The sequence below is a fragment of the Diceros bicornis genome, chromosome 10 (assembly GCF_020826845.1).
Source record: "Diceros bicornis minor isolate mBicDic1 chromosome 10, mDicBic1.mat.cur, whole genome shotgun sequence".
Classification (NCBI taxonomy): Eukaryota; Metazoa; Chordata; class Mammalia; order Perissodactyla; family Rhinocerotidae; genus Diceros; species Diceros bicornis.
This window is the reverse complement of record NC_080749.1, coordinates 77,933,329-77,946,789: the sequence shown is the minus strand read 5'-3', so window position 1 is coordinate 77,946,789 and position 13,461 is coordinate 77,933,329.

Below are 13,461 nucleotides of genomic sequence, written 5' to 3'. Positions count from 1 at the left end.
GCCTCTTAATATTCAGTAAGTCACAGAAAGAAATAAAAGCACTGGTTTCAAACCGGGTTGCCTGCTGACTAAGCTTTGCAAAATCTGAGCAGGAAAAGATAAATACACTAGATTGCAGATTCCTCACAAAGTAAAAATTTAGACAGTGACTATAAATAAACACAAATAGGCTCATCAAATCACATTTTTCTCAGCTAAGACAGGAACCTGGAAGTATCTAAATATTTATCACAACAGTTGGTTGTAGAAAACTTTGCTATGTTCACCTTTAAAGCAAACATGAAGTACTTTTCTCAAAAAAAAAGGACAACTGGTAATTTAAATTCACAAAATATCACGTTATCTTCTCCATCATCTTAATTTTATTAAGGTAGGTGACATAGGTGGTTTTCTTAAGATCACATTTGCTATTTCTTTATGTGTTAAGGAATGACCCATAAATAGAGTGGTAGAAATTATTTAGAAAAAAGGATAAACAACTAATAGGTGCTAGGTCCTATGGGGGTACAATGATGGAAAGCTCATGCTGTCAAAGAATTTAGAGACCAGTAGACCTGACATATACATTGATAACAATACAAGGTGGTCCACATTCATTGCCTCGACAGTAGCAGAGGAGCTAGTGATTCCTATATGGATGTAGATTCGGGAAGCCGACATAGAGGACAGTTCATGTGAACTTGTGGTAGGCTGAAAAAACGTCCCCTCGTATTTACTTCCTAATGCCTGGAACTTGCTAATATTACCTTATGTGACAAGAGCATGGATATTACCTTATTTGGAAAAAAGGTCTTTGAAAATTTAAGTTAAGGATTTTGAGATGAGGAGATTATCCTGGATTATCCATGTGAGCCCTAAGTATCATCACAGGTGTCCTCATAAGAGAGAGGCAGAGAGAAATTTGGCATACAGACACACACTAAGAGAAGACGACACCACGAAGATGGAGCAGAGAGAGAGGCAGTCACAGGTTCAGGAATGCAAACAGCCACCAGAAGCTGCAAAAGGCGAGGAACAGACTCCTCCAGAGCCTTCCAAGGGAATGCAGCCATGCTGACAACTCTGTTTTGGACTTTCGGCCACCAGAACTGTGAGACAATACATTTCCGTTGTTTTCAGCTACCCAGTTTGTGGGACTCTATTACAGTAGCTGCAGGAAACTAATACAAGGGTCTTGAAGGATGAGTAGGGTTCCACCAGATAAGGACTGGAGTGTGTGAAGAGAGGCATTTTATTTTGAGAGAGTGGCAGGATAAAAGCAACAAAATAGAAAAAAATGGGTAAATTTTCTAATGAGTGGTTCAGTTCAGGTGCAATGTAAATATAGAGGACTAGTTAAAAAAGGAAGGATGGGAAGTTCTTTGGCAGTGAGGGTAGAGGTAAGTTTTTGAGGAGAAATGGGACGTAATCAGGGCTATGCGGAATGTATATGTCGGCTTGCAGAAAGGCTTCTGGACTTGCTGGAATAATTTCCAGACAGCCTACACAAACCGTACTTAGCCCCCATATAGAATTGTATTTACATGTTTTGCTTTTTATTTTTAAATAAATTTATTTATGTTTTTATTAGAATACTTTTTATTTTGACAATTTCAGATTCTATAGACTCCTTTAATCTGGAAAAGTTACAAAGTTTTTTGTTTTTGTTTTTGTCTTTTCTGATCTTGGCGTTAATAAAGAGTACAGGCCAACTAAGTTACATTGCCCCTCTATTTGGGATTGTCTGGTGTTTCCTCAGGATTAAATTCAGGTTTTCATTCTGGGCAAGAGTGCTATGGAAGTGATGTTGAGTTCTTCTCAGTACATCCTATCAGGAGCACATGATGTTGGTTTGTACCGTTACTGGTCACTTGGTTAAGGTGATGTGTGCCAGGTTTCTCCACCGTAGAATTACTATTATTTCCTTTGTATTTAGTTTATCTCTCTATCTCTCTATCTCTCTATCTCTCTATCTATCTATATGTACCTACCTATTTCAGTATGGAATCATAGACTCGTTTTATTCAATAGATTCTAATATATTACTCTCATAATTAATTTTGATGAGCAAATTGTCCCATATTTGGCCAGTGGTAGTCCCTTCAAGATGATTCTGTATCCCTTCGGTAGTGCTGTTTCTTTTTTTTCCGAGGAAAATTGGCCCTGCCTGACATCTGTTGCCAATCTTCCCCTTTTTCTTTTTTCTCCCCAAAGCTCCAGTACATAGTTGTATATCATAGTTGTAGAGTTGTAGCTCTTCTATGTAGGACACCGCCTCAGCATGGCTTGATGAGTGGCGAGTAAGTCTGCACCCAGGATCCGAACTGGCGAACCCTGTGCCACCAAAGCAGAACGTGCGGACTTAACTGCTATACCACCCACCCGGCCCCAATCCTCACTATTGATTGAACACTTCCTTACTGGAACAGCAGGATATTTCTGGATCATTTTGTACTTTCTCAGCCCCAGCCCTAGAATCAGTCAATCAGCCATTTCACCAAGAGGCCCTGGTTCCTTTTACTGGAGAATCGGGGAGAATGGATTTAGAAACCAAGATCTGGGGACTCAGTGTGCCCATTGCTACTAGGGTGTCATTAGTTCTAGGCTCTCTCAGGGGACAGAACTTGAAAATCTATGTACATTTATGTATATATACATGTATACAAACACATCTATGTTTCTATCTATCATCCATGTATGTATGTATGTATCTAATCTACCCATCATCTATCTATCTTAAAACTCATGCATTTACACTGATTCTTCCAATTCCAAATAAAAGCCATAGGATTAATTCTAGTGTTTTCTTTTTCAATGTAACTACTTCTCCAATAATGAGAAATCTGGTTCCTATTATCTACAATATATTTACTTTCTGCTCAGTCCTAGCATACACAAGAAGTAACTGCAGAATTGCTAATCCATACCTCTATGAAAACTAACTAGAGTTGAATGTTTGTTTGCTGTTCTTTTTTTAATCTTTAGCTTAAGGCTGTGTAGTTAAATACTATGATCTAAAGTTACTTGGATTCATTAATTTTCTCCTCTCTCTTCAGTGTGACTTTGTTATTCATTTGAATTATGGTTAGGTTTACTTCTGTCTGTTTGTATATAATTTTAGAACATTTCCCTATCTTTATATGTATGAATGTTTATACTCATATATGTATTTTAGTATGTGAGGCATTAATTTCAAAAGTCAGAACTTCATAAAAAGGTGTATTCAAAAGTGTCATTCCTCTCTTCCTTTCTCCTATCCCTTTCTCACTCTAATTCCTTACCACCTGTGTTAGTTTTCTATTGCTGCTGTAACAAATTACCACAAACTTAGTAGTTTAAAGCAACAGAAATTTATTCTCTGATAGTTCTAGAGGCCAGAAGTCTGAAATGAGTCTTATGGGGTTAAAATCTAGGTGTCAGCAGGGGCATGCTCCCTTGGAGGCTCTAGGGGAGAATCTGTTTCCTTGCCTTTTCTAGTCTCTGGGGCTGCAGTCCTTACAACCCTGGAATCATGGCCGCTTCCTTCATTTTCAAATCTAGCTGCACAGCATCTTCTGATTCTGCTTCCCTCTGTTTCCATCACACGGCCTTCTCTTCTGCCTGTAGGCAAATCTCCCTCTGCCTGCCTCTTATAAGCATACTTGTGATTATATTTAGTACCCACCCTGATAATCCCAGATAATCTCTCCATCTCAAGATACTTAATTTAATGACATCTACAAAGACCTTTTTTTCCATATCAGGTAACATACACAGTTTCCAGGGATTAGGACCCGGATATTTTTGGTGGTCATTAGTCAGCCAACAATACCACCCAATTCCACTTACCTCTTATAGGTAACTAATCTTAATAGTTTCTTATTTATGCTTCCTGTGTTTTGATTTGCACAAATGATTAGATATGTGTATATTTTCTCATTTCCCATTCTTAAACTGACATACTATAAAAACTCTTGCATTTTGTCATTTTCTCTTAAAAAAATCCTAGAAATCACTCTACATTAGTTTGCAGAATATGACCTCATTATTTTTTACAGCTTCATAGTAATCCACTGTATAGATGTACCACAGTTTATTCACACACTTTCCTATGTATAGGAATTTAGGGTTTTTTGAGATATTTTGCAATTACAAACAATACTACAATGACTAACTTTGTGCAGAGAATTTTCATACTGTTGGAGGTGTATCATCAGGGTAGATTAATTTGCATTTCACTTAAAATGAGTAGATTTGAATATTTTTTCATGTTTTTGAGAAATATGTGTATTTATATGTGTGCACGTGTGTGTGTGTAAATTGTCCCCTAATTAGTAATTTGTCTCTTGTATTTGTTTATTTTTTACTGTTCAAATATTTTTTTAAACATAGTCAAATTTATCAATTTTATTTTTTATTGCATCTGAATTTTGAATCATAGTTAGAAAGTCTTTTCCTACATCCAGGTTACAGAGAAAATCACACATGGTTTCTTCTAGTACTTACATGGTTTCGTCTTTGACATTTATGTCTCTGGTCCATTTGGAGTTTATTCTTGATTATAGTTTGTGAAATTATTCTAATTTTACCTTTCTCCAAATAGCAAACCAGTTGTCCTACTAATATTTATTAAAATGTCTATCTTTTCCCAAGTGATTTGAGATACCATATTTATCACATACTAAATTTCCATGTGTATTTGGATCTATTTCTAGGACTTTCCATTTTTTTCCACTGGTCTATTCATGCACCAGTACCATGAGTAGAGAAACAAACCAGATTTGTAGTGCATTTTAACGACTGGTGGGGCTAGTCTCCTCTCATAAACTTTTCTTTTTCAGTGTTTTCCTGGCTATTTTTCAATATGAATTTTAATATCAACTTGTCTAGCTCCATAAACATCTTGTTGGTATTTTTATTGGTATTTGCTAAATATATAAATTAACTTAGAGAAAATGTATCTTTATGAAGATATGGAATATTTTTCCATTTGTTCAAGTCCATTTTTCTATCTTTCAGCAGTACTTTAAAGTTTTTCTTGGATAAGGTTTGCACATTTCTTGATAATTTTATGCTTAAACATTTTATTTTCTTTGTTACTATTACAATAGTAATATTTCAGGGTATAAAGTAAATATGTCCATAAGATCTACGTTATTTGATTATACTATTTACATCTACATTTTTTTCCTTATTTTTTGTTCACTTGGTTTGTTTGTATTGAAAGTGGCATATTGAAGTTTCTTACTACTAGTGTATTTCTACCAATGTTTCTTTGCATGTTCTGTGATTTTTGCTTTATAAATGTGTTGCTGAGTTATTTGGTAAATAGAATTCATAACTGTTATAATAATTCATTCAACTGTTATAATATAATAATTCATTATGAATTGTGGCATTACAACATGTCCTTCTTTGTCTCATTTAATGCATTTTGGTTTAAATGCTACTTTGATAGTCAGGATCACAACCTCTGCCTTCTCATCGTTTCCAGCTGCCTAGTATACCATGCCCATTTCTTTAGTTTTTGACTTTCTGAGTCATTTTGATTTAGGCATGTCTCTTATTTTCAGTGGCTTTGTGAATCAAATTGAAAATTTTTTCTTTTAATATATAAATTAAACCTATTCATATTCATTGATATGACATATCAATGTCCCACCGTCTTTTGAGAGGTTTGGGGGATTTGATCAGAGACGTAACAGAAACCTTCCACTCCAAACAAATGGACTGAAGGTATATTTTATTATATAGAGGAGAGTAAAGGTGACAGTCTGCAAACAGATCCGAATAGGTCAAATAATAAGAGGGAAAAACACCAGCTCGATCGGAAAGGGAAACACCAGATCGACTGAGATAGCAGCAGATTTGAATAGGTCAAATAATGAGAGGCAAAAACATCAGATCAACCGGAAAGGGAAACACCCAAATCTACTGAAGAGAAATGACACAAATCAACTGGAAAGAGAAACACCAGGTTGACCAAAAAGAGAACACATCAGATCGGTTACTCACAACATCCACGCCCCACTGCCAGGGAGAGTCCCTTCAATTGACATGGCTGGGCAGGAATCCGATCATCAGAGACCCTGGGCAGGGCATTCCCTCCACAGGTGAGACTCTCACCAGGTCTCAATTTCCAGCAGTTTATATAGCATCAGTAGTTTCCAGAGCAAGCAGTTACAGAGTTTACAGAGCAAGCATTTAGTGTTCCCACGCACAAATGGTTGTCAGTGGCGTACGTGAACTGAGCCTCCTGGCTATTGTCCCAGCCTGGCAGTTGTGTACGTGCATTGTTTTCCCTGGTTATTGTCCCAGACCGGCACAGATGGCCAGTCTGCCCCAACCTACGACGCCCAAAGAGCCTTGAAATGTTACAAATTGCAACTATCTCCATGGTAGAAAGGCCAGTTCCCAGGAAAAAGGCCAGTTCCCACCACACAGAAAGCAGCTTTATATTTCTTTGTGTGCTGGTGGCTGTAAGTGAATGGAATGGCCAAACGTGGCTGTACTCATGTCAAGACACACCATCATAGTATTTTATGTTAAAATTATTTTATATAATAATAATGATATTAATATTGTTATAATTTTATGTTTCTGTTGTATATGATGCATTTTCTTTGCTCTTTTAATTTTTAAAATTTCTTTTTTTATTTAGGAAAGTTTATAGTGTTATTCTAGTGGTTATCTTTCTATTTATACCTTTTGTAGAGCCCTTAGTTCTCTCTTTCTTAACGTTTTATTATCTTATTTGTCAGTTTTAATATTATCCTTTACCCCCATCTATTGCCTGTATCACAATCAATGGACTTATTCTGCTTTCCTCTTTCTCTCTCCCTTCTCCCATTGTTACCTGCATTATTTCTACTTTGTAAGAACCTATTACACATTACATCTAACATTATTCTTTGAGCTTTGTTCTCACCTTTGTTTAGTTTTAGACCTACAATATAGTAAATGGTCACCATTGGTCCTTTTGATGAAGTTTGGCCACTTGGTTGAATGGAAATCAACTTTTCAAAGATTCTTCAAGAAGGGCTAATGTATATAAAATTCCCTGAATTTTTCATGTTTAAAACTCATTTTCTCTTGCCTTGATACTTGAAAGACAGGCTCACTGAATATCCTTGATTCACACACTTTTCTTCTTGACTTTTTAAAAAATGCTATTCCACTGTTGCCTTTCTTGCATGTTGTTTTTAAGCAGTCTGGTGCCAGTTTAACTCTCTCCTTGTAGTTTTTTGATCCTTGTAGCTTGGAGGCTTTGGTACTTATTCTTAACTTTGAGGATAAAGAAGACCAATAGTGTTCCTTGCACATGTCTTGGAGTTGATAGATCTGGTTTGATTTCCTTATGCAACTGATGGATCCTTTCAGTATATAGATTTATATCTTCTTTCATATTCCAAAAATTTTTGGATTATAGTTTAAAATATTAGTTCTGTTCTGTTGTTTTGTTTATCTTCTTTAGGGACTTCCATTATTTGTGTATTGTTTCTTCTTTGTCTTTCATTTCAGCCACTTTTTGCTGACCCTAACTACTTTTAATTTTGTATCTCATTTTCATTATCTTTCATTATCTATTTTCCTGCCTTTTTTCAATGCCTCATTAAATTTTCACTTGATTTTATTTTCAATAAACTGGAATCTTTGCAATTTATTCTTCATTTCTGTGATAATTTTTATCTTTTTCTTCTATTTCTTTCCTGGATTCAATTCACTCTCTTTTCATTTCTTCCTGGGTTTTTTTTCCATTTCTTTTTTTTTGTGTGTGTGTGAGGCCGATTGGCCCATGAGCTAACATCTGTTGCCAATCTTCTTCTTTTTGCTGAGGAAGATTAGCCCTGAGCCAACATCTGTACCCATCTTCCTCTATTATGTACATGGGATGCCACCACAGCATGGCTTAATGAGCGGCGCACAGGTCCACGCCCGGGATCCAAACCCACAAACCCCAGGCTGCTGAAGCACAGCACGTGAACCCAACCACTACGCCACCAGGCTGGCCCCTCTATTTTTTTAATTATTGGATTTCTGGTTCAAGGTGGTTTTTCATATCCCCAAATGCTTCTCTGTGCGTATTTAATTCACTTTGGAGTTTGTGTTGTAGTTTTTTCCTGCTTTGGGGTCGTTTTTTTTAGGAGAGGCACTTTTTATCAGCTGAAGTGGTCTTGTTTTCTGTTTTCTTATAATAGTTTTGTATATATTTACTCTGTTTTCACCTATTCATTTCAAAGATTTTGAATGGTTTATAAAATTTCAAGTTCACTCTTCTGCAGTGATATACAGTTTCTTAATGGATGGTTCTTGTGTGTGATATAGGCTAAAGATTGCATATTTTCACAGCTTTGGATCTCTTTTTCCTTACTTGACCCTAAAATGTCCTTTTACTTCTTTTTCTCTTCACCAAGCTCCAAAGGGTGCCTCTCCATTCCTTTTTTTACCTTCTATACCTCCAGAAGCAATGGTTTTTACATACTGTCACCTTGAATCATGTGCATTTAAAATTTTTTTTCATATATAGTAACTGTTTCGATCTACCAGGATTCTTTACCACTATTTTAGCACAAAAGCGGACTTACTCTTTCTCATGGTTATCAGATCAATCATAGGCCTCCCAACAGCTCTCCTCTTCTCTCTTCCATGCATTTTCTCCAGACCACTCTATCTCTGTGCAAGTTTATGGCAGGAGCATAGGACACAGTTTCCTGCGATTTGGTATTTATTTTTCTACTTACAGATAATTTGAAGTTTGGGCATTCTCTTTTAGTTATGCAGAGGGCATGGGTTTCATGTAGTTTTATTTGTTCTTTTTATTGTTCTGTATTTGGCTTTTTGGAGAATGAGTTGGGAGATTCAGATTTATGCAGCTATGGCTACTATCATCTTGGCTACTCAAAAATTGTACCCTTAGTGTTATTTTGATGGAAGTGCACACTCTGCACCAGGCATTTCAAAAAGAAAAAACATTGCAATTCATCTAGGTTTTGTGAATAAAGGATCAACCAGACCCCTCTTCTCCTTCCTATACCTTGTCCTGGGTTGGAGGGAGGGTGTTGTTGATGGTTTGAGAATCTTTTCCTGAAGGGCGGACATGAATCAGGTGGACCTGATTAGGTCTGTGACTCAGGCTCTGATTTATATGGTGCTTCCCCTCTCCCTCCCCCTCAAGCTCCTATACATCAGAGCTAGGATTATCCTTTACTTCTGGGAGAGCTGTTGGGGGCAATAATCACGCAAGAGCTTTCCTGATGCTTGGGCTCCTTATAAACCTGCCCCTCCACTACCATACAATTGGGAGCAGCCAGAGGGTGGGGTCACTCTAATGCTATTGAGCTAAATATCTGTGCTTTGGCTTGAACCTTGCACTAACATGCCATTAGGACTGTTCTCATCATGGCTTAGATTCCTGTTTACCTTAATCACCTCAGCAGTCCCAGCCCCTCAAGTCATCCCTTGTCAACTGGGCTCCCATTTCCATATTGCTAGTATGTCCACGACTCCAAGCCAATCCCCTCCCTTCCAATTCCTCTCAAACACTTCCACTGAGCCCTTTAAAATTTCCATTTTTTTTGATGTCCCCATCTTTTTTTTTTTTACTGAAACTTGTCTCTTCCTAGAGGACCTACTTCCTCTATAGCCCTCTCAAGTAGTGACTGCTTTTCCTTCTACTCCCCACATACATCAGGGCCAGGAGGTGGGGTTGATGTCTCTTTTCTCCGATTACTGCTAACAAACAATTTTTCCTCCTTCCTTTTTCTAAGCCCTAGCTAATCTGAACTGTATGCCATCTGGATACAGTATCTTTCCTTGTCTCCTCAGTGTAATCTTCTGAGGCTCTTCTAATCATCCATTATTGATGACATTAGCTTCGTTCCATCATCTTTCTCTCTACACCTACTCCACTCTCGTTGACATTACTATTTATAGGGAAACTCATCTAATAATAATCATTCCTTAAACTTCTCACCTCCATTAACTTTTCTTCCACCTCAGCTCAGCCCAGAACCTTGGCATTATAGTCATCGAATGACCTCCGAAATCTTGAATTCAAATATGATGCTCTCTGACTACTGCCTCCAATCCTTTCAGCTCACTTACTCTGGTACTCCTGTTCAAATAATTTCTGAACTACACTGAGATCTCCAATCCATTAACCTCACTATTTTTTCAATATTCATCACCACCTTCATATGGTTATTTCCCTCCTTACCCAGCTTAGAGTCCATGGTCCACCATGGGAATCAATCACTTACAAACATCCTCGACTCTCTCGCCCTTCTCTCCTTGTGTCATATTACTTGGCTAAATCCCAGCCCAGCTGAGCCCAGTTATCTGCTTTCTCAGCACCTACACTGAAGCTGTTGATTGTTGCTGGCTGAAAGTCACATAACTGGTACGACTGGTTTGTTGTCCATGGTACAATGATTATAATCTTCAAATAGGCTCTCATTCTTTCCTGGCAATCCTGCCATGTTTCTATAGAAAGTTTGCTTTTTCAATTTCTCAAGATAAATAATTCATACATTATCCTCTTTCCTCAAACCTCTTTCACCCCTCATCTCCTTGACTCTCAGCCTCTGACTTTGCTTTAGACTTAATTGAGAAAATAGAAGCCATTCCACCAGAATTTCCTTATTTTCCCACTGTGATATCTACCAATTTACCTGAACTTAAATCTCTCTTCTCTGTTTTACCTCCTACCTCTGCTCTTGTCAAACAGAAATTCCTCCATTGGACTCTGGCTCCAGCACCCTTTTGCCTTCTCAAGGATTTCATTCCTTCACTTGTCCCCTCTCTCTCCTGCATCACCAGGCTCTCCCTATCTGTTAAATCATTTCCATCAGCATAACCTGCTCTAGTGATTCTCATCCTAAAACTCCTTTCCTTGACCCCGTATCCCACCTCAACTACAGTCCCACTTCTCTCCTTCTCTTTACAATGTCTTCTCTACGGAGTTATATCCAGTCTGCCATCTCACATTCACTCTTCAATCCACTTTCATCTGGGCTTGCATCCTCATCACAGCATTGAAACTGCTCTTGTCAAGGTCACCAAGAACTCCTATGTTACCAAATCTAGTGGACTCTTGATCTCTTGGCAGCATTTGACATAAATGACACTATGCTCTCTTGGTTCTTATAAATCCGTATTCTCCTCCCCTCTGACTCTTCCTTCTAAGCCTGAACTCTAAGTATTGGAGCCAGTGCTCCATACTGTTTCTTCCTATTTACCTGCCCTTTACATAGGTGACTTCATCCAGTCCCATGGCTTTAAATGCTGATGCCTTCCAAAGTCACACCTTCAGCACAGCATTTCACTCCTAGATTCATTCAATTGCTATTTGATTTCTTTACTTGGATGTCTGTTAAACATCTCAATCTTAATAGTCCCAAATACAGCATCTCATCTCTCCCATAACTGACCATTTCAGTAAATGGCACCATCATTCAGTTGTTCAAGCCAACAATTTAGAGGTAATCCTGCATTTTTCTCTTTCCCTTATTTCCAATATGTGGCAGCCATGAAAATGCACCTCTCAGATCTCCCATTAAAGGGATTGTTACTGAATGATGGCCCCAGCTCTGAAATATATCACCATGTTCTGGGCTGCACTTCCCACCCACTGCTCCCCACCAGTGACTGAGCGTGGCAGGCATACTAAGGCAGGCCCATTCCTGGGAGACATAGGACTCCTATCACGGGAGACATTGGCTTGAAAACTTTCCATTGACTTTCCTGAAACTTCCTTAGAACTGCATCATTTCTACAACTTTTCCTGCCCTTCCTTTCCTGTCCTCTATAGGAGCTGAATCTGCAGCCAGCCCCCTTCAGATCCTGCCTTGTTTTTTCCTCACAGGTATGTCTCCCTCAATAAATCTTGTGCATGTCTAACCTGATCTTACTGTCTGCTTCTCAGAGAACCTGAACTAACACATCATAGTTGATCTGTCAGAAAATTTTCTGTCATTTCTATGTCCCACATATCTCTTGCATCCACCCACTTCTCTCTATTGCCATTACCACTTGAGTAGAAGCTATGCCATTTGTCCCCTGGATCACTGCAACAGCCACCTACTTTCATTTTATGCCCTCCAATCCACTCTCATCACAGTAGCCAGAGTGATTTTTTAATAGTAAATCGATCATGCCACTTCTCTGCTTAAAACCAATTTAAACTCCTTCCACGGCCACAAGACGCTTTGAAAGCTGGCTCCTGCCTCTCTTTTCAACTTCATCTCCCATCACCTTCCCCCTGTCCCCAGGCTTACCAAGCTGCAGGCACACTTGTGTCCTTTCTCTTCCTACAAATTGTTCAGCCCTTTCCTGCCTCAGGGCCTTTCTGCTTGCTCTCCCTTCTTCCTAAAATACTCTTTCCCATTTCTTCAGAGGGTGGGCTCATTCTCATCATTAGCACTCAACTTAATGTCCCCTCATCAGTAAGGGCTTCTTCAACCAAGCCATCATCTCCACCCTACATTATCCTATTTCCTCCCAGGTAGTTGTCATTATCTGTAAGTCTTTTGCTTACTGTCTGCTTCTCCCACCTGAACAAGAGTAGGCAAATTATGGCCCATGGACAGCCAATTGTTTTTGTATGGCCCACAATCTGAGAATTTCACAACACATGAAAATTAATTTGAAATTAATTTTCACTGTTAGAATAATACACTAAACATGTTATAATAAAAATAATAAATTTGGAACACAGTCACTCACTCATTGATGTAGTATCTATGGCTGCTGTAACACTATAGCAGCAGAGCTGAGTGGTTGTGTATGGCCCAAAAAACCTAGAATATTTACAGAAAAAGTTTTCTGACTGTTGCACTAGAATGTAAGTGCCATGGGTCAGGGACTCTGATTGTCTTGTTCATTCCTTCACTCAGTGCCTGGTCCATAGCTAGTGGTTGAACCAATCTTCCCTCTCTCCAGTGACTATGAATATCTGAGGGGATAGGTAGGCTTACCTCTCATTAGCTTATTCCCTTCTAAGACCCAGTCTGAGGAATTGGGAAACAATTGTTGTTGATTCTAGGAAAGTACCCTGAAAACAGAACTGTGTTTTATTCATCTTGAAATACCTAGCAAAGTCTTTGCACAAGGTAGGGTGGAGCTGGAAGCTGAAAGAACTCTTTTGGGGTTATGGTTGGGGGAACTTAAATAGAACTTGCAAAGGACTTAGCAGAATGTCAGGTGTACAGAAGTGTTCAATAAATGTTTGCTTCTGCCTCAATTTTCCTTGCTGTAATGGGAATAAAAATACAGGGTCGTCACATAGACTATATTAAACAAGAATGCTCTGTGTGGAACAGCTTTGTAAACCACAAACACTACCCAAGTGGACTTATCCAAGAGCACTATATTAATGAATCTTGGCATTGAGCAGCCTAGTTTGGAGGAAAGGGACCTCTCTTGCGAGTGAGAAGACCTAACTCATCCTAACACTTGTCACTTGTTAACTGACCCTGGACAATTTGTTTCTTTTCTTCATGTGTA